Source organism: Drosophila simulans, unplaced genomic scaffold (assembly GCF_016746395.2).
Source record: "Drosophila simulans strain w501 unplaced genomic scaffold, Prin_Dsim_3.1 Segkk19_quiver_pilon, whole genome shotgun sequence".
NCBI classification, from domain to species: Eukaryota; Metazoa; Arthropoda; class Insecta; order Diptera; family Drosophilidae; genus Drosophila; species Drosophila simulans.
In genome coordinates this window covers 61,916-87,339 of record NW_025416815.1, presented here as the reverse complement: position 1 = coordinate 87,339, position 25,424 = coordinate 61,916, and the positions used below count along the sequence as shown (strand labels likewise).

General features: G+C 38.1%; 3 non-coding genes and 2 pseudogenes across 3 annotated transcripts; all 5 read right to left on the bottom strand.

Moving 5' to 3' along the window:
- Positions 1-2,486: 2,486 nt before the first annotated feature.
- LOC120285463 lies at positions 2,487-6,092 on the bottom strand (annotated as a pseudogene).
- Positions 6,093-6,484: 392 nt separating this feature from the next.
- Positions 6,485-6,652, bottom strand: LOC120285448 (annotated as a pseudogene).
- Positions 6,653-10,914: 4,262 nt separating this feature from the next.
- Positions 10,915-14,764, bottom strand: LOC120285462. Its single transcript, XR_005544728.1, has one exon. It is a non-coding gene; the product is annotated as a large subunit ribosomal RNA (ribosomal RNA).
- Positions 14,765-15,156: 392 nt separating this feature from the next.
- Positions 15,157-15,335, bottom strand: LOC120285445. Its single transcript, XR_005544713.1, has one exon. It is a non-coding gene; the product is annotated as a 5.8S ribosomal RNA (ribosomal RNA).
- Positions 15,336-16,006: 671 nt separating this feature from the next.
- LOC120285454 lies at positions 16,007-18,000 on the bottom strand. Its single transcript, XR_005544720.1, has one exon. It is a non-coding gene; the product is annotated as a small subunit ribosomal RNA (ribosomal RNA).
- Positions 18,001-25,424: the final 7,424 nt, after the last annotated feature.

Below are 25,424 nucleotides of genomic sequence, written 5' to 3'. Positions count from 1 at the left end.
ACACCTCCGTTATTATTTGAGAGATGTACCGCCCCAGTCAAACTCCCTACCTGGCAATGTCCTTGAATTGGATCATACCTGAGTAATTGGAGTTATACCAAATTTTCAAATCAAAAATACATAAATGCATCGTTTTATTAAAGAATTTGTTTGCGATTATATAACAAACTCGTGATACTTTGATCAAGAAGCTTGCATCAAAACCCAATACCATAAGATATAATAAATATATCCGTATAATGGCTAGGAAATGATACACGTTCCATTTAATCAAGTAAGTAAGGAAACAATAAGAGTAGTGGTATTTCATTGACGATACCAAACCGAGGTCTAATATCTCCCACTTATTCTACACCTCTTATGTCTCCTTACACTGCCAGATTAGAGTCAACCTCAAAAGGGTCTTCTTTCCCCGCTAATTATTCCAAGCCCGTTCCCTTGGCTGTGGTTTCGCTAGATAGTAGATAGGGACAGTAGGAATCTCGTTAATACATTCATGCGCGTCACTAATTAGATGACGAGGCATTGACTCCCGCCGTTGACCCGCGCTTACTTGAATTTCTTCACTTTGACATTCAGAGCACTGGGCAGAAATCACATTGTGTCAACACCCGCTAGGGCCATCACAATGCTTTGTTTTAATTAGACAGTCGGATTCCCCAAGTCCGTGCCAGTTCTGAATTGATTGTTAATTGATAATCGTTATAATTGATAAGAACTAATTGGTTTAACCCAAATAGTATTCTTAAAAATTTTAGCAAGAAAGTTCCACAATTGGCTACGTAACTAAACTATCCGGGGAACACGTAACTAACATAAATGCTAGAAACTCTATTTACCCAGAACGAGCACATAAACCATGTTATTGTTTCCCAATCAAGCCCGACTATCTCAATCTTCAGAGCCAATCCTTATCCCGAAGTTACGGATCCAATTTGCCGACTTCCCTTACCTACATTATTCTATCGACTAGAGACTCTTCACCTTGGAGACCAGCTGCGGATATTGGTACGGCCTGTTGAGAAGTTTGCGTGTCCCCACCATAAATTTTCAAGGTCCGAGGAGAAAATATCGACACAACAGTATATGTCATGCCCTTCTAGCCCATCTACCATATCTCTCTGCGAAAGACTTCCATGGTAGTACGGCTATAAAACAGAAAAGAAAACTCTTCCGATATCTCTCGACGGCTTCTTTATGGTCGTTCCTGTTGCCAGGATGAGCACGAGGCCCATATTTAATAACAAACGGATACTCAACAGGTTACGGAATTGGAACCGTATTCCCTTTCGTTCAAAATTATTCAAGTGTATTATATTCGCTTTGTTTATATAGTTAGGCATTTTTGTTTTACTTGAAAATTTTCGGCTTTCGCCTTGAACTTAGGACCGACTAACTCGTGATCAACCACTGTTCACACGAAACCCTTCTCCACTTCAGTCCTCCAAGGTCTCATTCGATTATTTGCTACTACCACCAAGATCTGTACCAATGGCAGCTCCATGCAGGCTTACGCCAAACACTTCTACGCATACCATTGTACCTTCCTACTCACTAAAGTTTCAAAATTTATATCACAAGTAATATAAATCATCTACTTTAGCGGTAATGTATAAGTATACAACTTAAGCGCCATCCATTTTAAGGGCTAGTTGCTTCGGCAGGTGAGTTGTTACACACTCCTTAGCGGATTTCGACTTCCATGATCACCGTCCTGCTGTTTTAAGCAACCAACGCCTTTCATGGTATCTGCATGAGTTGTTAATTTGGGCACCGTAACATTACGTTTGGTTCATCCCACAGCGCCAGTTCTGCTTACCAAAAGTGGCCCACTGGGCACATTATATCATAACCTTGAACTTCATATCAAGAAAGTTAAGGTTCTTACCCATTTAAAGTTTGAGAATAGGTTAAGATCGTTTCGACCCTAAGGCCTCAAATCATTCGCTTTACCAGATAAGATTATTTTATATAATATTAAAATGCACCAGCTATCCTGAGGGAAACTTCGGAAGGAACCAGCTACTAGATGGTTCGATTGGTCTTGCGCCCCTATACTCAATTCTGGCAATCGATTTGCACGTCAGAACTGTTTCGGTCTTCCATCAAGGTTTCCCCTGACTTCAACCTGATCAAGTATAGTTCACCATCTTTCGGGTCACAGCATATATGCTCAAACTAAATTGATGACGAGGTGGTGTTTGGCTACAGGAAAAAATCATTTATTTATCGAATCATCAAGCAAAGGATAAGCTTCAGTGGATCGCAGTATGACAGCTGCTCAACCACTTACAACACCTTGCCTGTTACAAAAGTCGTTTACAATTGATTCTAGGCTTTGTCATTTATATGTAACTAGCGCGGCATCAGGTGATCGAAGATCCTCCTAATTTACTATGTTACAAATTACATTGGCATCACATCCATTGTCGTTTATAAAATAAATTATAATTTTTAAATGGTTTAGAAGCCATACAATGCAAATTGCCCCTTATTTATCATTGCAGTTCAGGCATAATCCAACGGACGTAGCGTCATACCACTGTTCGCTCGAACAAGTATTGTGCCATTGGTCCGTACCTGCGGTTCCTCTCGTACTACGCAGGAATGCTGTCGCAACAACGTTTTGTCATTAGTAGGGTAAAACTAACCTGTCTCACGACGGTCTAAACCCAGCTCACGTTCCCTTGCATGGGTGAACAATCCAACGCTTGGTGAATTTTGCTTCACAATGATAGGAAGAGCCGACATCGAAGGATCAAAAAGCGACGTCGCTATGAACGCTTGGCCGCCACAAGCCAGTTATCCCTATGGTAACTTTTCTGACACCTCTTGTTAAAAACTCTTTAAACCAAAAGGATCGATAGGCCGAGCTTTTGCTGTCCCTGTGTGTACTGAACACCGAGATCAAGTCAGCATTTGCCCTTTTGCTCTATGTGTGGTTTCTGTCCGCACTGAGCTGGCCTTGGGACACCTCCGTTATTAATTGAGAGATGTACCGCCCCAGTCAAACTCCCTACCTGGCAATGTCCTTGAATTGGATCATACCTGAGTAATTGGAGTTATACCAAATTTTCAAATCAAAAATACATAAATGCATCGTTTTATTAAAGAATTTGTTTGCGATTATATAACAAACTCGTGATACTTTGATCAAGAAGCTTGCATCAAAACCCAATACCATAAGATATAATAAATATATCCGTATAATGGCTAGGAAATGATACACGTTCCATTTAATCAAGTAAGTAAGGAAACAATAAGAGTAGTGGTATTTCATTGACGATACCAAACCGAGGTCTAATATCTCCCACTTATTCTACACCTCTTATGTCTCCTTACACTGCCAGATTAGAGTCAACCTCAAAAGGGTCTTCTTTCCCCGCTAATTATTCCAAGCCCGTTCCCTTGGCTGTGGTTTCGCTAGATAGTAGATAGGGACAGTAGGAATCTCGTTAATACATTCATGCGCGTCACTAATTAGATGACGAGGCATTGACTCCCGCCGTTGACCCGCGCTTACTTGAATTTCTTCACTTTGACATTCAGAGCACTGGGCAGAAATCACATTGTGTCAACACCCGCTAGGGCCATCACAATGCTTTGTTTTAATTAGACAGTCGGATTCCCCAAGTCCGTGCCAGTTCTGAATTGATTATTAATTGATAATCGTTATAATTGATAAGAACTAATTGGTTTAACCCAAATAGTATTCTTAAAAATTTTAGCAAGAAAGTTCCACAATTGGCTACGTAACTAATCTATCCGGGGAACACGTAACTAACATAAATGCTAGAAACTCTATTTACCCAGAACGAGCACATAAACCATGTTATTGTTTCCCAATCAAGCCCGACTATCTCAATCTTCAGAGCCAATCCTTATCCCGAAGTTACGGATCCAATTTGCCGACTTCCCTTACCTACATTATTCTATCGACTAGAGACTCTTCACCTTGGAGACCAGCTGCGGATATTGGTACGGCCTGTTGGTCCGAGGAGAAAATATCGACACAACAGTATATGTCATGCCCTTCTAGCCCATCTACCATATCTCTCTGCGAAAGACTTCCATGGTAGTACGGCTATAAAACAGAAAAGAAAACTCTTCCGATATCTCTCGACGGCTTCTTTATGGTCGTTCCTGTTGCCAGGATGAGCACGAGGCCCATATTTAATAACAAACGGATACTCAACAGGTTACGGAATTGGAACCGTATTCCCTTTCGTTCAAAATTATTCAAGTGTATTATATTCGCTTTGTTTATATAGTTAGGCATTTTTGTTTTACTTGAAAATTTTCGGCTTTCGCCTTGAACTTAGGACCGACTAACTCGTGATCAACCACTGTTCACACGAAACCCTTCTCCACTTCAGTCCTCCAAGGTCTCATTCGATTATTTGCTACTACCACCAAGATCTGTACCAATGGCAGCTCCATGCAGGCTTACGCCAAACACTTCTACGCATACCATTGTACCTTCCTACTCACTAAAGTTTCAAAATTTATATCACAAGTAATATAAATCATCTACTTTAGCGGTAATGTATAAGTATACAACTTAAGCGCCATCCATTTTAAGGGCTAGTTGCTTCGGCAGGTGAGTTGTTACACACTCCTTAGCGGATTTCGACTTCCATGATCACCGTCCTGCTGTTTTAAGCAACCAACGCCTTTCATGGTATCTGCATGAGTTGTTAATTTGGGCACCGTAACATTACGTTTGGTTCATCCCACAGCGCCAGTTCTGCTTACCAAAAGTGGCCCACTGGGCACATTATATCATAACCTTGAACTTCATATCAAGAAAGTTAAGGTTCTTACCCATTTAAAGTTTGAGAATAGGTTAAGATCGTTTCGACCCTAAGGCCTCTAATCATTCGCTTTACCAGATAAGATTATTTTATATAATATTAAAATGCACCAGCTATCCTGAGGGAAACTTCGGAAGGAACCAGCTACTAGATGGTTCGATTGGTCTTTCGCCCCTATACTCAATTCTGACAATCGATTTGCACGTCAGAACTGTTTCGGTCTTCCATCAGGGTTTCCCCTGACTTCAACCTGATCAAGTATAGTTCACCATCTTTCGGGTCACAGCATATATGCTCAAGGTACGTTCCAGTTAGAGGCATAAATAATATAAATATACATTATACATAACTATATAGAACGCCCCGGGATTGTGTTAATTAGCTATAAATAGCTAAAAAACTAATCCCATTATTAGTCAAGTTAATTACGCTATTAGGTTTACATCCCAATAACTTGCACATATGTTAGACTCCTTGGTCCGTGTTTCAAGACGGGTCCCGAAGGTATCCTGAATCTTTCGCATTGTTAATCATACAAGAGCATATAATAAACACAAAAATCAATGATAATTATGCCATTATATAATTCCGAAAAATTAACGCTCTGTAATAATATAAATCTATCAGCACTTTATCAAATTAATAACATTTATTCTGTGTTAAAATGCAAGCAATTTAATTGGAATAAACTATAAGTTATATTTTATGATAAATTTGGGATATGCTAATAGATTACAATGTCCTTATATGGAAAAAATGCACATTATTATTCTTAATAATATTATTTAAATATTACAATTTTAATGATGAATTTTCCATAACGGATATTCAGGTTCATCGGGCTTAACCTCTAAGCAGTTTCACGTACTGTTTAACTCTCTATTCAGAGTTCTTTTCAACTTTCCCTCACGGTACTTGTTTACTATCGGTCTCATGGTTATATTTAGTTTTAAATGGAGTTTACCACCCACTTAGTGCTGCACTATCAAGCAACACGACTCTTTGGAAACATCATCTAGTAATCATTAACGTTATACGGGCCTGGCACCCTCTATGGGTAAATGGCCTCATTTAAGAAGGACTTAAATCATTAATTTCTCATACTAGAATATTGACGCTCCATACACTGCATCTCACATTTGCCATATAGACAAAGTGACTTAGTGCTGAACTGTTTTCTTTTCGCTCGCCGCTACTAAGAAAATCCTTGTTAGTTTCTTTTCCTCCCCTAATTAATATGCTTAAATTCAGGGGGTAGTCCCATATGAGTTGAGGTTGTATATATAACTATATTTTGCCATAAATTCTTTATATATAAATGATAAAACAATCAATTAAATTCGTTATAAATAGTTCCAATAGTTCTTGTAAGCAAAGTTATTTTTTATCCATTTAACGAACCAACGAAGAATAATAACAAAACCAAGTTTTTTTTTTCGAATTATTAATAAGAGACAATTCTAGATGAAAAATATTTCAATTTTTTATGCTAGACATTTCTCAGTATTATTTGATTGAAAAAGAAAATATTTCTCTTCGTTTTTCACATTCAAATGTGAGATAATGTTTTTCATTTCTTTTTTAATATTATGAATAAAATCATTATTTAATCCAATAATATACCATATGCTTATAAAAAATTTATAAACAACTTAATTAGCATAGTCTTACAACCCTCAACCAAGCAGCACTATAAAATTAATTAAAGTACATAACAGCACGGACTGCGATATGCGTTCAAAATGTCGATGTTCATGTGTCCTGCAGTTCACACGATGACGCACAGTTTGCTGCGTTCTTCATCGACCCATGAGCCGAGTGATCCACCGCTTAGAGTTTTATAATTCATTTTTATATAATGTCAATATTGTTTTTATTGAAAGAAATTAAAAATACACCATTTTACTGGCATATATCAATTCCTTCAATAAATTTATTTTTATACCTAAAATAAATGTTGCGAAATGTCTTAGTTTCATATAAGCATTATGTATCATAATAATCTGGTTATGGTTTGCTATTTTGGGTGACACATACTGCAAAATTTATATAAAACATTAACCTGATGGATGACAGGTACAAACATTGTATATTTTAGGTTGTTGCATTAGCCAACGTATGCTCATAACATAGATGAACAATACATATTCGCAACGCGTGTATATTATGGTCCATATACACACACACTTATTTCGATTACCACATTCAAAATTATTTTAATTTTAATTCGACTTCTACTTTCGAATTTAGTTTAGTTTCTTCGATTTCCATTTTCGCTTAAGTTAGTCTTACGACGGTCCAAGAATTTCACCTCTCGCGTCGTAATACTAATGCCCCCAAACTGCTTCTATTAATCATTACCTCTTGATCTGAAAACCAATGAAAGCAGAACAGAGGTCTTATTTCATTATCCCATGCACAGAATATTCAGGCATTTGAAGCCTGCTTTAAGCACTCTAATTTGTTCAAAGTAATAGTACCGGCCCACAATAACACTCGTTTAAGAGCACTAGTGCAGGTTTTTAAATAGGAGGAACATATGAAAAAATACTAGTATTTAATCACATATAAGAACTCCACCGGTAATACGCTTACATACATAAAGGTATAGTACTAACCACAATTGTAATTATTGTAATTGTATTGTAAGTACTACCCGTATGAAGCACAAGTTCAACTACGAACGTTTTAACCGCAACAACTTTAATATACGCTATTGGAGCTGGAATTACCGCGGCTGCTGGCACCAGACTTGCCCTCCAATTGGTCCTTGTTAAAGGATTTAAAGTGTACTCATTCCAATTACAGGGCCTCGGATATGAGTCCTGTATTGTTATTTTTCGTCACTACCTCCCCGAGCTGGGAGTGGGTAATTTACGCGCCTGCTGCCTTCCTTAGATGTGGTAGCCGTTTCTCAGGCTCCCTCTCCGGAATCGAACCCTGATTCCCCGTTACCCGTTGCAACCATGGTAGTCCTAGATACTACCATCAAAAGTTGATAGGGCAGACATTTGAAAGATCTGTCGTCGGTACAAGACCATACGATCTGCATGTTATCTAGAGTTCAACCAATATAACGATCTTGCGATCGCTTGGTTCATGTTTTAATTGCATGTATTAGCTCTAGAATTACCACAGTTATCCAAGTAACTGTTAACGATCTAAGGAACCATAACTGATATAATGAGCCTTTTGCGGTTTCACTTTTAATTCGTGTGTACTTAGACATGCATAACTTAATCTTTGAGACAAGCATATAACTACTGGCAGGATCAACCAGAATAATGTTTTTCCTTCATATTCCATTCATATTTTTTTAATCGAAATAAGCAATATAATAGATATATAGATTTTTCACTTTATATAATTCCATGATTTTTATTATATTGAATAAAATTCAATATTTCGCCTTTGGGTAAAATTTTAAATATAATTTATAAGTAAAATATCCATTCGATTACGGGCATTTTTATATAGCATTCGTAATCCATAATTTCATTTTTAATTTATACTTGTTTTACCAATATAACAAGAATTTCATATAATTATTGTAATATATATGTTTCTATAATTTTATCTTTTTATATATACATATTTCATTATAAAATATCATTTTATTTCCAACATACATAATTATTGTATCCACACATGTACAATTTTTGTTTAACCAATATAAATATTAAGTTAAATCATTTGCATTTTGAAGATAAATTTAAAATTTATCTCTTTTCATATATCTCTCTGGTAATATATAACATAAAACCAAGCGCATATGATAATATTTCCACATTTAATATATAATTTTATATTTCTTTCATAAGAATCCATATTTGTATTATACCGTAACGATATAATAATCCAACTATACGGCAGGTAATAAATTAATATTTGCCTGCCTCCAAAAATTAACGATAATATATGGAAACGATTTGTTATTCTATATATAATAGAAACTTGACTTTTGTTTCAACGATATTATCTAAAAAGCTTATATTCCTATTATCCGCGGAGCCAAGTCCCGTGTTCTATAGAACTGAGAAACAAATTTGTACGGATAATAATATACTTTATTGTATGTAACCAATATAAACATAATCCGAAATAAATATTTCGAATAATGCGGGAGGTTGGCAACCACTGCCTACCTATAGTAGTTTTTGAACCCGCTGTCCTCAAAGCGGGTATTTTCAATTCCGTTTGCCACCCAACATACGGGCTATTCTCTTATATATTAAGAGATTATATGAACATATCATTTTTTTCCATTATTCATATATAATATGATTATTTTTTTCTTTATACATATAATACATATTAATTTTCATATGTTTATTATTTAATTTACTCATATTATTGCCAAAATCATATGAATACATAAGTTTTGAACAACATGAGAGGTCGTCAACCACTGCCGACCCCTCTGTCGTAATTCCGGTCGTTTACACTACTATACCCTCTCACTATAATGGCTTTTCTCTATAATACTGAGAGAATGTGGGAATATTTCAGCATTTTTTCCCTTATACATATAATAATTAATCATTTTCATATGTATATTATTTAATTTACTCATATAATTGCCAAAATCATATGAATACATAAGTTTTGAACAATATGAGAGGTCGGCAACCACTGCCTACCTATAGTAGTTTTTGAACCCTCTGTCGTAATTCCGGTCGTTTACACTACTATACCCTCTCACTATAATGGCTTTTCTCTATAATACTAAGAGAATGTGGGAATATTTCAGCATTTTTTTCCTTATACATATAATAATTAATCATTTTCATATGTATATTATTTAATTTACTCATTTAATTGCCAAAATCATATGAATACATAAGTTTTGAACAATATGAGAGGTCGGCAACCACTGCCTACCTATAGTAGTTTTTGAACCCTCTGTCGTAATTCCGGTCGTTTACACTACTATACCCTCTCACTAATATGGCTTTTCTCTATAATACTAAGAGAATATGGGAATATCTCAGAATTTTTAATTGCCAAAATCCTATGAACACATAAGAGAATACAATATGAGAGGTCGGCGCAACCATAATATAGTAGTTGATGACGAGGTGTTTGGCAACTTGATACAATTCTTTAAAGTCTTTATATTAATTATATGATAGGGACAATATCATATGCGTCACTAAATTGATGACGAGGTGTTTGGCAACTTGACACAATTCATTATTTATATTAATTATATGATAGGGACAATATCATATGCGTCACTAAATTGATGACGAGGTGTTTGGCAACTTGACACAATTCATTAAAGTCTTTATATTAATTATATGATAGGGACAATATCATATGCGTCACTAAATTGATGACGAGGTGTTTGGCAACTTGACACAATTCATTAAAGTCTTTATATTAATTATATGATAGGGACAATATCATATGCGTCACTAAATTGATGACGAGGTGTTTGGCAACTTGACACAATTCATTAAAGTCTTTATATTAATTATATGATAGGGACAATATCATATGCGTCACTAAATTGATGACGAGGTGTTTGGCAACTTGACTCAATTCATTAAAGTCTTTATATTAATTATATGATATGGACAATATCATATGCGTCACTAAATTGATGACGAGGTGTTTGGCAACTTGATACAATTCTTTAAAGTCTTTATATCAAAAATTATATGATAGGGACAATATCATATGCGTCACTAAATTGATGACGAGCTGTTTGGCAACTTGACACAATTCATTAAAGTCTTTATATTAATTATATGATATGGACAATATCATATGCGTCACTAAATTGATGACGAGGTGTTTGGCAACTTGATACAATTCTTTAAAGTCTTTATATTAATTATATGATAGGGACAATATCATATGCGTCACTAAATTGATGACGAGGTGTTTGGCAACTTGATACAATTCTTTAAAGTCTTTATATCAATTATATGATAGGGACAATATCATATGCGTCACTAAATTGATGACGAGGTGTTTGGCAACTTGAACAATTCATTAAAGTCTTTATATTAATTATATGATAGGGACAATATCATATGCGTCACTAAATTGATGACGAGGTGGTGTTTGGCTACAGGAAAAAATCATTTATTTATCGAATCATCAAGCAAAGGATAAGCTTCAGTGGATCGCAGTATGGCAGCTGCTCAACCACTTACAACACCTTGCCTGTTACAAAAGTCGTTTACAATTGATTCTAGGCTTTGTCATTTATATGTAACTAGCGCGGCATCAGGTGATCGAAGATCCTCCTATTTTACTATGTTACAAATTACATTGGCATCACATCCATTGTCGTTTATAAAATAAATTATAATTTTTAAATGGTTTAGAAGCCATACAATGCAAATTGCCCCTTATTTATCATTGCAGTTCAGGCATAATCCAACGGACGTAGCGTCATACCACTGTTCGCTCGAACAAGTATTGTGCCATTGGTCCGTACCTGCGGTTCCTCTCGTACTACGCAGGAATGCTGTCGCAACAACGTTTTGTCATTAGTAGGGTAAAACTAACCTGTCTCACGACGGTCTAAATCCAGCTCACGTTCCCTTGCATGGGTGAACAATCCAACGCTTGGTGAATTTTGCTTCACAATGATAGGAAGAGCCGACATCGAAGGATCAAAAAGCGACGTCGCTATGAACGCTTGGCCGCCACAAGCCAGTTATCCCTATGGTAACTTTTCTGACACCTCTTGTTAAAAACTCTTTAAACCAAAAGGATCGATAGGCCGAGCTTTTGCTGTCCCTGTGTGTACTGAACACCGAGATCAAGTCAGCATTTGCCCTTTTGCTCTATGTGTGGTTTCTGTCCGCACTGAGCTGGCCTTGGGACACCTCCGTTATTATTTGAGAGATGTACCGCCCCAGTCAAACTCCCTACCTGGCAATGTCCTTGAATTGGATCATACCTGAGTAATTGGAGTTATACCAAATTTTCAAATCAAAAATACATAAATGCATCGTTTTATTAAAGAATTTGTTTGCGATTATATAACAAACTCGTGATACTTTGATCAAGAAGCTTGCATCAAAACCCAATACCATAAGATATAATAAATATATCCGTATAATGGCTAGGAAATGATACACGTTCCATTTAATCAAGTAAGTAAGGAAACAATAAGAGTAGTGGTATTTCATTGACGATACCAAACCGAGGTCTAATATCTCCCACTTATTCTACACCTCTTATGTCTCCTTACACTGCCAGATTAGAGTCAAGCTCAAAAGGGTCTTCTTTCCCCGCTAATTATTCCAAGCCCGTTCCCTTGGCTGTGGTTTCGCTAGATAGTAGATAGGGACAGTAGGAATCTCGTTAATACATTCATGCGCGTCACTAATTAGATGACGAGGCATTGACTACCCGCGCTTACTTGAATTTCTTCACTTTGACATTCAGAGCACTGGGCAGAAATCACATTGTGTCAACACCCGCTAGGGCCATCACAATGCTTTGTTTTAATTAGACAGTCGGATTCCCCAAGTCCGTGCCAGTTCTGAATTGATTATTAATTGATAATCGTTATAATTGATAAGAACTAATTGGTTTAACCCAAATAGTATTCTTAAAAATTTTAGCAAGAAAGTTCCACAATTGGCTACGTAACTAATCTATCCGGGGAACACGTAACTAACATAAATGCTAGAAACTCTATTTACCCAGAACGAGCACATAAACCATGTTATTGTTTCCCAATCAAGCCCGACTATCTCAATCTTCAGAGCCAATCCTTATCCCGAAGTTACGGATCCAATTTGCCGACTTCCCTTACCTACATTATTCTATCGACTAGAGACTCTTCACCTTGGAGACCAGCTGCGGATATTGGTACGGCCTGTTGGTCCGAGGAGAAAATATCGACACAACAGTATATGTCATGCCCTTCTAGCCCATCTACCATATCTCTCTGCGAAAGACTTCCATGGTAGTACGGCTATAAAACAGAAAAGAAAACTCTTCCGATATCTCTCGACGGCTTCTTTATGGTCGTTCCTGTTGCCAGGATGAGCACGAGGCCCATATTTAATAACAAACGGATACTCAACAGGTTACGGAATTGGAACCGTATTCCCTTTCGTTCAAAATTATTCAAGTGTATTATATTCGCTTTGTTTATATAGTTAGGCATTTTTGTTTTACTTGAAAATTTTCGGCTTTCGCCTTGAACTTAGGACCGACTAACTCGTGATCAACCACTGTTCACACGAAACCCTTCTCCACTTCAGTCCTCCAAGGTCTCATTCGATTATTTGCTACTACCACCAAGATCTGTACCAATGGCAGCTCCATGCAGGCTTACGCCAAACACTTCTACGCATACCATTGTACCTTCCTACTCACTAAAGTTTCAAAATTTATATCACAAGTAATATAAATCATCTACTTTAGCGGTAATGTATAAGTATACAACTTAAGCGCCATCCATTTTAAGGGCTAGTTGCTTCGGCAGGTGAGTTGTTACACACTCCTTAGCGGATTTCGACTTCCATGATCACCGTCCTGCTGTTTTAAGCAACCAACGCCTTTCATGGTATCTGCATGAGTTGTTAATTTGGGCACCGTAACATTACGTTTGGTTCATCCCACAGCGCCAGTTCTGCTTACCAAAAGTGGCCCACTGGGCACATTATATCATAACCTTGAACTTCATATCAAGAAAGTTAAGGTTCTTACCCATTTAAAGTTTGAGAATAGGTTAAGATCGTTTCGACCCTAAGGCCTCTAATCATTCGCTTTACCAGATAAGATTATTTTATATAATATTAAAATGCACCAGCTATCCTGAGGGAAACTTCGGAAGGAACCAGCTACTAGATGGTTCGATTGGTCTTTCGCCCCTATACTCAATTCTGACAATCGATTTGCACGTCAGAACTGTTTCGGTCTTCCATCAGGGTTTCCCCTGACTTCAACCTGATCAAGTATAGTTCACCATCTTTCGGGTCACAGCATATATGCTCAAGGTACGTTCCAGTTAGAGGCATAAATAATATAAATATACATTATACATAACTATATAGAACGCCCCGGGATTGTGTTAATTAGCTATAAATAGCTAAAAAACTAATCCCATTATTAGTCAAGTTAATTACGCTATTAGGTTTACATCCCAATAACTTGCACATATGTTAGACTCCTTGGTCCGTGTTTCAAGACGGGTCCCGAAGGTATCCTGAATCTTTCGCATTGTTAATCATACAAGAGCATATAATAAACACAAAAATCAATGATAATTATGCCATTATATAATTCAGAAAAATTAACGCTCTGTAATAATATAAATCTATCAGCACTTTATCAAATTAATAACATTTATTCTGTGTTAAAATGCAAGCAATTTAATTGGAATAAACTATAAGTTATATTTTATGATAAATTTGGGATATGCTAATAGATTACAATGTCCTTATATGGAAAAAATGCACATTATTCTTAATAATATTATTTAAATATTACAATTTTAATGATTAATTTTCCATAACGGATATTCAGGTTCATCGGGCTTAACCTCTAAGCAGTTTCACGTACTGTTTAACTCTCTATTCAGAGTTCTTTTCAACTTTCCCTCACGGTACTTGTTTACTATCGGTCTCATGGTTATATTTAGTTTTAAATGGAGTTTACCACCCACTTAGTGCTGCACTATCAAGCAACACGACTCCTTGGAAACATCATCTAGTAATCATTAACGTTATACGGGCCTGGCACCCTCTATGGGTAAATGGCCTCATTTAAGAAGGACTTAAATCATTAATTTCTCATACTAGAATATTGACGCTCCATACACTGCATCTCACATTTGCCATATAGACAAAGTGACTTAGTGCTGAACTGTTTTCTTTTCGCTCGCCGCTACTAAGAAAATCCTTGTTAGTTTCTTTTCCTCCCCTAATTAATATGCTTAAATTCAGGGGGTAGTCCCATATGAGTTGAGGTTGTATATATAACTATATTTTGCCATAAATTCTTTATATATAAATGATAAAACAATCAATTAAATTCGTTATAAATAGTTCCAATAGTTCTTGTAAGCAAAGTTATTTTTTATCCATTTAACGAACCAAAGAAGAATAATAACAAAACCAAGTTTTTTTTTTCGAATCATTAATAAGAGACAATTCTAGATGAAAAATATTTCAATTTTTTATGCTAGACATTTCTCAGTATTATTTGATTGAAAAAGAAAATATTTCTCTTCGTTTTTCACATTCAAATGTGAGATAATGTTTTTCATTTCTTTTTTAATATTATGAATAAAATCATTATTTAATCCAATAATATACCATATGCTTATAAAAAATTTATAAACAACTTGATCAGCATAGTCTTACAACCCTCAACCATATGTAGTCCAAGCAGCACTATAAAATTAATTAAAGTACATAACAGCATGGACTGCGATATGCGTTCAAAATGTCGATGTTCATGTGTCCTGCAGTTCACACGATGACGCACAGTTTGCTGCGTTCTTCATCGACCCATGAGCCGAGTGATCCACCGCTTAGAGTTTTATAATTCATTTTTATATAATGTCAATATTGTTTTTATTGAAAGAAATTAAAAATACACCATTTTACTGGCATATATCAATTCCTTCAATAAATTTATTTTTATACCTAAAATAAATGTTGCGAAATGTCTTAGTTTCATATAAGCATTATGTATCATAATAATCTGGTTATGGTTTGCTATTTTGGGTGACACATACTGCAAAATTTATATAAAACATTAACCTGATGGATGACAGGTACAAACATTGTATATTTTAGATTGTTGCATTAGCCAACGTATGCTCATAACATAGATGAACAATACATATTCGCAACGCGTGTATATTATGGTCCATATACACACACACTTATTTCGATTACCACATTCAAAATTATTTTAATTTTAATTCGACTTCTACTTTCGAATTTAGTTTAGTTTCTTCGATTTCCATTTTCGAGAATTTGTTTTTATACTGCCACAAATACGCACAGCAACATTAATAATGTTAAAGTCTTTTTATAAGGTTGCCAAGCCCCACATATAAAATAAAAGCCATCTTCTATTTATTTTCACTTTAACTTTTGATTCCGTAGAATCATTTTGTAATATTTTTATTTTGGTAAGTTGTATTTATTTGTATTATAACAAATGTTTATTAACGGTAAGGATTATACATTATGATTATACAATAATGATCCTTCCGCAGGTTCACCTACGGAAACCTTGTTACGACTTTTACTTCCTCTAAATAATCAAGTTCGGTCAACTTTTGCGAAACAACCGTAACACGCAAGGCGTCACAGTGATCACGTCCGGAGACCTCACTAAATAATTCAATCGGTAGTAGCGACGGGCGGTGTGTACAAAGGGCAGGGACGTAATCAATGCGAGTTAATGACTCACACTTACTGGGAATTCCAAGTTCATGTGAACAGTTTCAGTTCACAATCCCAAGCATGAAAGTGGTTCAGCGGTTTACCCGGACCTCTCGGTCTAGGAAATACACGTTGATACTTTCATTGTAGCGCGCGTGCAGCCCAGGACATCTAAGGGCATCACAGACCTCTTATTGCTCAATCTCATTATTGCTAGACGCAATTTGTCCACTTAAGAAGCTAGTGTCCTTATAATGGGACAAACCAACAGGTACGGCTCCACTTACATAAACACATTCAAACACAATAAACATTTTACTGCCACCATGAATGAAGGCTACATAAGCTTCAGCACCATAATCCTGAAGATATCTATTTAATATATTTGAGTCTCGTTCGTTATCGGAATTAATCAGACAAATCACTCCACGAACTAAGAACGGCCATACACCACCACCCATAGATTCGAGAAAGAGCTATCAATCTGTCTTACACACTTATGTTCGGACCTGGTAAGTTTTCCCGTGTTGAGTCAAATTAAGCCGCAGGCTCCACTCCTGGTGGTGCCCTTCCGTCAATTCCTTTAAGTTTCAGCTTTGCAACCATACTTCCCCCGGAGCCCAAAAGCTTTGGTTTCCCGGGAAGCGACTGAGAGAGCCATAAAAGTAGCTACACCCAATTGCTAGCTGGCATCGTTTATGGTTAGAACTAGGGCGGTATCTGATCGCCTTCGAACCTCTAACTTTCGTTCTTGATTAATGAAAACATCTTTGGCAAATGCTTTCGCTTAAGTTAGTCTTACGACGGTCCAAGAATTTCACCTCTCGCGTCGTAATACTAATGCCCCAAACTGCTTCTATTAATCATTACCTCTTGATCTGAAAACCAATGAAAGCAGAACAGAGGTCTTATTTCATTATCCCATGCACAGAATATTCAGGCATTTGAAGCCTGCTTTAAGCACTCTAATTTGTTCAAAGTAATAGTACCGGCCCACAATAACACTCGTTTAAGAGCACTAGTGCAGGTTTTTAAATAGGAGGAACATATGAAAAAATACAAGTATTTAATCACATATAAGAACTCCACCGGTAATACGCTTACATACATAAAGGTATAGTACTAACCACAATTGTAAGTTGTACTACCCGTATGAAGCACAAGTTCAACTACGAACGTTTTAGCCGCAACAACTTTAATATACACTATTGGAGCTGGAATTACCGCGGCTGCTGGCATCAGACTTGCCCTCCAATTGGTCCTTGTTAAAGGATTTAAAGTGTACTCATTCCAATTACAGGGCCTCGGATATGAGTCCTGTATTGTTATTTTTCGTAACTACCTCCCCGAGCTGGGAGTGGGTAATTTACGCGCCTGCTGCCTTCCTTAGATGTGGTAGCCGTTTCTCAGGCTCCCTCTCCGGAATCGAACCCTGATTCCCCGTTACCCGTTGCAACCATGGTAGTCCTAGATACTACCATCAAAAGTTTATAGGGCAGACATTTGAAAGATCTGTCGTCGGTACAAGACCATATGATCTGCATGTTATCTAGAGTTCAACCAATATAACGATCTTGCGATCGCTTGGTTTTAGCCTAATAAAAGCACATGTCCCATAAGGTTCATGTTTTAATTGCATGTATTAGCTCTAGAATTACCACAGTTATCCAAGTAACTGTTAACGATCTAAGGAACCATAACTGATATAATGAGCCCTCTGCGGTTTCACTTTTAATTCGTGTGTACTTAGACATGCATGGCTTAATCTTTGAGACAAGCATATAACTACTGGCAGGATCAACCAGAATAATGTTTTTCCTTCATATTCCATTAATATTTTTTGAATCGAAATAAGCAATATAATAGATATATAGATTTTTCACTTTATATAATTCCATGATTTTTATTATATTGAATAAAATTCAATATTTCGCCTTTGGGTAAAATTTTAAATATATATTTATAAGTAAAATATCCATTCGATTACGGCCATTTTTATATAGCATTTGTAATCCATAATTTCATTTTTAATTTATACTTGTTTTACCAATATAAGAAGAATTTCATATAATTATTGTAATATATATGTTTCTGTAATTTTATCTTGTTATATATACATATTTCATTATAAAATATCATTTTATTTCCAACATACATAATTATTGTATCCACACATGTACAATTTTTGTTTAACCAATATAAATATTAAGTTAAATCATTTGCATTTTGAAGATAAATTTAAAATTTATCTCTTTTCATATATCTCTCTGGTAATATATAACATAAAACCAAGCGCATATGATAATATTTCCACATTTAATATATAATTTTATATTTCTTTCATAAGAATCCATATTTGTATTATACCGTAACGATATAATAATCCAACTATACGGCAGGTAATAAATTAATATTTGCCTGCCTCCAAAAATTAACGATAATATATGGAAACGATTTTTTATTCAATATATATTAGAAACTTGACTTTTGTTTCACCGATATTATCTAAAAAGCGTATATTCCTATTATCCGCGGAGCCAAGTCCCGTGTTCTATAGAACTGAGAAACAAATTTGTACGGATAATAATATACTTTATTGTATCTAACCAATATAAACATAATCCGAAATAAATATTTCGAATAATGCGGGAGGTCGGCAACCACTGCCTACCTATAGTAGTTTTTGACTACTGTTGACTCTGTCGTAATTCCGGTCGTTTACACTACTATACCCTCTCACTATAATGGCTTTTCTCTATAATACTAAGAGAATGTGGGAATATTTCAGCATTGTTTTCCTTATACATATAATAATTAATCATTTTCATATGTATATAATTAAATTTACTCATATAATTGCCAAAATCATATGAATACATAAGTTTTGAACAATATGAGAGGTCAGCAACCACTGCCTACCTATAGTAGTTTTTGAACCCTCTGTCGTAATTCCGGTCGTTTACACTACTATACCCTCTCACTAATATGGCTTTTCTCTATAATACTAAGAGAATATGGGAATATCTCAGAATTTTTTCCCATATACATATAATAATTATCCATTTTCATATGTATATTTTTTAATTTACTCATATAATTGCCAAAATCATATAAATACATAAGTTTTGAACAATATCAGAGGTCGGCAACGTTCTTTCCTCTATAATACTAAGATAATATGGGAATATTTCAGTATTTTTTCCCTTATTCATATAATAATTAATCATTTTCATATGTATATTATTTAATTTACTCGTATATAATTCCCAAAATCCTATGAACACATAAGAGAATACAATATGAGAGGTCGGCGTAACCATAATATAGTAGTTGATGACGAGGTGTTTGGCAACTTGATACAATTCTTTAAAGTCTTTATATTAATTATATAATAGGAACAATATCATATGCGTCACTAAATTGATGACGAGGTGTTTGGCAACTTGACACAATTCATTAAAGTCTTTATATTAATTATAATTTATAATTTATAAAAAATTATAAATTGATGACGAGGTGTTTGGCAACTTGACACAATTCATTATTTATATTAATTATATGATAGGGACAATATCATATGCGTCACTAAATTGATCAGTCGCGATCGAACACTCAACGAGTGCAGACGTGCCTGCGGACCGCAAGCAAGAAATTGTTTCGCTTTTTCGTATTTCTTTACCTCCGTTATTCGCATACCGTTCACCGCGTCGCGAAATATCGCCGCGCGCTCTGATTGGCTCAGCTCGCGTGCCTAACGCCAGCTCTTATGTAAATCGGAACGCAACAACGTGCGTGTAATGATGCCTGACAAGGAGTCTTACTCCGAGCTTCGTAGGCACCTGGTTTCCCAGAACAAAAGGCATCGCACGTTCCAGCCCAAAGATGAGAGGGCCTACAGAGTCGTAATCAAGGGATTACACCACACCGCCGATCGTGACGAGATTCAAGAGGAACTTGAACGACTAGGGCATAAGGTCAGAGACCTGCATAATCCTATTGGTAGGAAAACCAAGGAGCCACTCGGGATATTTTTCGCCAACATTGAACCCGCCAGTAACAACAAGGAGGTCTACCAAATCAGGAGACTGTGCAGGTCGGTCGTCACCATCGAGCCTCCCCGTAAATTCAACGACGTGCCTCAGTGCTTTAGATGCCAAGGGTTTGGACATACCCAGCGCTACTGCTTCCTCGAGCACCGATGCGTGAAATGTGGTGGCCAACACGACTCCAGGACTTGCACTAAGAAGGAGGACGAGAAGGCATGCTGCCTTCACTGCCAAGCTGACCACCCCGCTTCATACAGAGGATGCCCTGCCTACAAGAAGGCCAAGGCACAGCAAGCCCCTAAACCCAGACCGGCCACACCCACCAGCAAGCCCAGCACCATCCAGATCCCAAACATCTCCAACATGAGCTATAAAGACGCGCTCAAGGCTACTCATGTACCACAACATTCCGATCCCAACCAAAACCGTCAAACCCCATCTGAAGCTCCGCAATCCAATAACTTGGAACAAATCTTTGCCCGTTTTCAAGGAATGGTTGAAAGTATGATGGAAAAAATGTTCTCCCAAATGACGCAGCTTATTGCTTCCATCCTCAATGCCAAATCATGGAAATAAGCCTGAACATAGTCATTTGGAATGCTAACGGCCTGCAGAGGAGCAGAGCCGAGGTAGAATACCTTATAAAAACGGAAGCGATTGACATACTCCTTGTATCCGAAACCCATTTTTGTCCCCGATCCTACTACAACATCAGCGGCTATGATGTCTTACTCCATCTGGCAGAGCGCGCGGAGGAGCAGCCATGCTCATCAGGAGTGGTATCCAGTACACGGAGCTACCTGCGTTCCAGGAGGAATGGGCCCAGTGTGCCCTGGCTCGAATCTCCAGCCTTCAGGGGGACATCACCATTGGAGCGGTCTACTTCCCCCCCAGACACTCAGTCACCGAGACTCACTTACAAGAGCTTTTCGAGTCCTTTGGTCCTCGCTTTATAGCAGCCGGTGACTTTAACGCCAAACATTCTTGGTGGGGGTCCCGCTCCATCAAATCCAAAGGCAGAACGCTCCACAAGTTCGTGCAGAGCAGAAGACTGGATTGCCACTCCACTGGTGAGCCAACCCACTGGCCTACTAACCCTGCCCAGAAGACTCACCGGGAAGCATACCGACTCCTCCAAATTTACCTTCTGGATGCTATCCTCCCTGGACCCGGATCCTCCTCTTTCCTCCCCAAGTGACATTGATGCGGCGATCAGGACACTCACTGAGGAGATGCACAATGCGGCTAAGTTCGCCAACCCTCCTCCTCCAACTACCCCGAGAACACCTGAGCGAGATCTCCACCTTTGGTCTCCAGAGATTGCGGTCTTCGTGGCGGAGAAGAGGCGCCTCAGATGTATCTGGTTCTCCACGCGCAACCCAAGGGATAATGCGGCACTCAACAGAGCCAGCAAGGAGCTTAAGGACAAGCTTTGCACACTACGGCAGGACTCATTCAATCGATTCCTTGAAGAGCTGGAACCTGGTGACCCGCAACACAATCTGTGGCATGTCACGCGCCACATCAGGAGGCCTGCAAAAAAGGCGTCGCCAGTGCGCCTTAAACCTGGAAAACCTGAAGACAATCCTGCCTCATATAGACCGATTAGTTTGCTGGCAATACTCTCCAAAATACTCGAAAGAGTATTTCTGCGCAGAGTGCTGCCAGTACTGGACGGGGCTGGTTTGATCCCGGATCACCTGTTTGGCTTCAGGCGATCTCATGGAACACCCGAGCAATGCCACCGGCTCGTATCAAGAATCCTCGATGCATTCGAGAAGAAAAGATACTGTTCGGCCGTCTTCCTCGATGTCAAGCAGGCGTTTGACAGAGTGTGGCATCCCGGTCTCCTCCACAAACTTAAGTCCCACCTTCCCCGTTCCCACTACGCTCTACTCAAATCTTACACTGAAGGAAGAGAATTCCAAGTGCGTTGCGGATCCTCATCCAGCACGCCAAGGCCCATAAGAGCCGGAGTACCTCAAGGCAGCGTCCTTGGTCCCATCCTCTACACCTTCTTCACAGCAGACCTTCCTATAATACCCTCCCGTCACCTCACAATAGCCACCTATGCCGACGAAACCGCGTTCCTCGCCACCGCTACTAATCCAGATAGAGCTTCAGCCATCATCCAGAGGCAACTGGATGCTCTGAATCCATGGCTGAAACGATGGAATATTACGGTCAATGCCGAAAAATCCTCCCACACAACATTTTCCCTGCGCACAGGAGAATGCCCTCCGGTTACTCTTGACGGCGACACGATCCCTACTACCAGCACCCCCAAATACCTAGGGCTTACACTGGATAGAAGGCTGACATGGGGCCCTCAAATTGATAGGAAGCGTACCCAGGCCAACATACGCCTTAAGCAACTCCACTGGCTTGTTGGGAAAAGTTCCAAGCTGCGGGACAAAACGAAGTTGCTTGTCTACAAGACTATTCTAAAGCCAATATGGACTTATGGAATCCAGCTGTGGGGCACTACAAGTGCTTCACACAGAAGGAAGATCCAGCAATTCCAGAACCGATGCTTGAGAATAGTCTCCAACGCCCATCCCTATCACGAGAATGCTGCCATCCACGATGAGCTCGGAATTCCGTGGGTGGAAGATGAGATCTACCGACTCAGTGAGAGATACGCCAGAAGACTGGAGAATCACCCCAACCACCTGGCCATCAATCTGCTAGACAACAGCCAATCCACAAGACGTCTGCAGAGAACGCACCCGCTTGACCTCAACAAGCAACATTAATATAAATTTGTAACCCCTACCCAAGTACATTCTAAGTACTCCCCGTATGTCAATGTTCCCCCACATAAAATTTAATTATTGTCCAATAGGACAGATTTTAAATAAATAAAACAGCTATTAATAAAAAAAAAATAAAAATAAATAAATTGATGACGAGGTGTTTGGCAACTTGACACAATTCATTAAAGTCTTTATATTAATTATATGATAGGAACAATATCATATGCGTCACTAAATTGATGACGAGGTGGTGTTTGGCTACAGGAAAAAATCATTTATTTATCGAATCATCAAGCAAAGGATAAGCTTCAGTGGATCGCAGTATGGCAGCTGCTCAACCACTTACAACACCTTGCCTGTTACAAAAGTCGTTTACAATTGATTCTAGGCTTTGTCATTGTATTAAATAATGCTTTTATATGTAACTAGCGCGGCATCAGGTGATCGAAGATCCTCCTAATTTACTATGTTACAAATTACATTGGCATCACATCCATTGTCGTTTATAAAATAAATTATAATTTTTAAATGGTTTAGAAGCCATACAATGCAAATTGCCCCTTATTTATCATTGCAGTTCAGGCATAATCCAACGGACGTAGCGTCATACCACTGTTCGCTCGAACAAGTATTGTGCCATTGGTCCGTACCTGCGGTTCCTCTCGTACTACGCAGGAATGCTGTCGCAACAACGTTTTGTCATTAGTAGGGTAAAACTAACCTGTCTCACGACGGTCTAAACCCAGTTCACGTTCCCTTGCATGGGTGAACAATCCAACGCTTGGTGAATTTTGCTTCACAATGATAGGAAGAGCCGACATCGAAGGATCAAAAAGCGACGTCGCTATGAACGCTTGGCCGCCACAAGCCAGTTATCCCTATGGTAACTTTTCTGACACCTCTTGTTAAAAACTCTTTAAACCAAAAGGATCGATAGGCCGAGCTTTTGCTGTCCCTGTGTGTACTGAACACCGAGATCAAGTCAGCATTTGCCCTTTTGCTCTATGTGTGGTTTCTGTCCGCACTGAGCTGGCCTTGGGACACCTCCGTTATTATTTGAGAGATGTACCGCCCCAGTCAAACTCCCTACCTGGCAATGTCCTTGAATTGGATCATACCTGAGTAATTGGAGTTATACCAAATTTTCAAATCAAAAATACATAAATGCATCGTTTTATTAAAGAATTTGTTTGCGATTATATAACAAACTCGTGATACTTTGATCAAGAAGCTTGCATCAAAACCCAATACCATAAGATATAATAAATATATCCGTATAATGGCTAGGAAATGATACACGTTCCATTTAATCAAGTAAGTAAGGAAACAATAAGAGTAGTGGTATTTCATTGACGATACCAAACCGAAGTCTAATATCTCCCACTTATTCTACACCTCTTATGTCTCCTTACACTGCCAGATTAGAGTCAAGCTCAAAAGGGTCTTCTTTCCCCGCTAATTATTCCAAGCCCGTTCCCTTGGCTGTGGTTTCGCTAGATAGTAGATAGGGACAGTAGGAATCTCGTTAATCCATTCATGCGCGTCATTAATTAGATGACGAGGCATTTGGCTATTTTTTTTTTTTTTTTTGATCGCGGAGGTATGGAAATCTATCGAAAGATACTAGGGCTGCCAACACTGCGTGTGGTCAGTTTTCCTGGCATGCACGATTCATTGCTCTATCTGAACCGAAGTTCCGCAACGCCTACGTACTAAAACCATCCTCATAGCCATTTATATATAACCATTATTTTGCGATGTTTATGCCTTTATTGATGTTATGCCAAGACAGCAAGCAAATGTTTTGAACCAAACTTTTTAGCTAAGTCCAATCTCGGGAAAACCCGCTCAGGTACATGAACTGTTTAAAACAACCGAGACTGCCTCTCATAACCTGGACGCTAATGATATGACTATCATATTTGCTGAGGAGACCCTTTGCTATCAATCTTTTAACGGATTGACCACTCCAGATCCCCCTCCAGTTCAGGGTGGCAGAATGGAATTCAATGTCACCTGCGGCTTCGAATCTGCGACACAATTCAGTTCGTATGTCCGGTCTGTCGTATCTATTGATTTTGCGCTGGTGTGCATCATCCATAGAGTGTCACAATTTGTATGTCGATCACATCAATGTGATCTTGTCGTAGTGCCACCAGGTCCGGTTTATTAAGGCCGGATTCGCACTGCAGACTTGGTTCAACAACGACCACGCAGCCTCTCTCCTCAATTCCCCGCTTGATTCGATTTACTACGCAGTTGTGTCTAGCTACGCGCCTCCCATGCGATCGGTAACATTTTTGCATTATGTGGTTTGTTGTTTCGGGAGCGTCACATCCTTCCCCCACATGCCTTCCCCTTGTAGTACGAGACTTCGTGGGTAGGGCATTTATCCGCAGACGAATACCGTCTATATATTCCTTTCCTGTT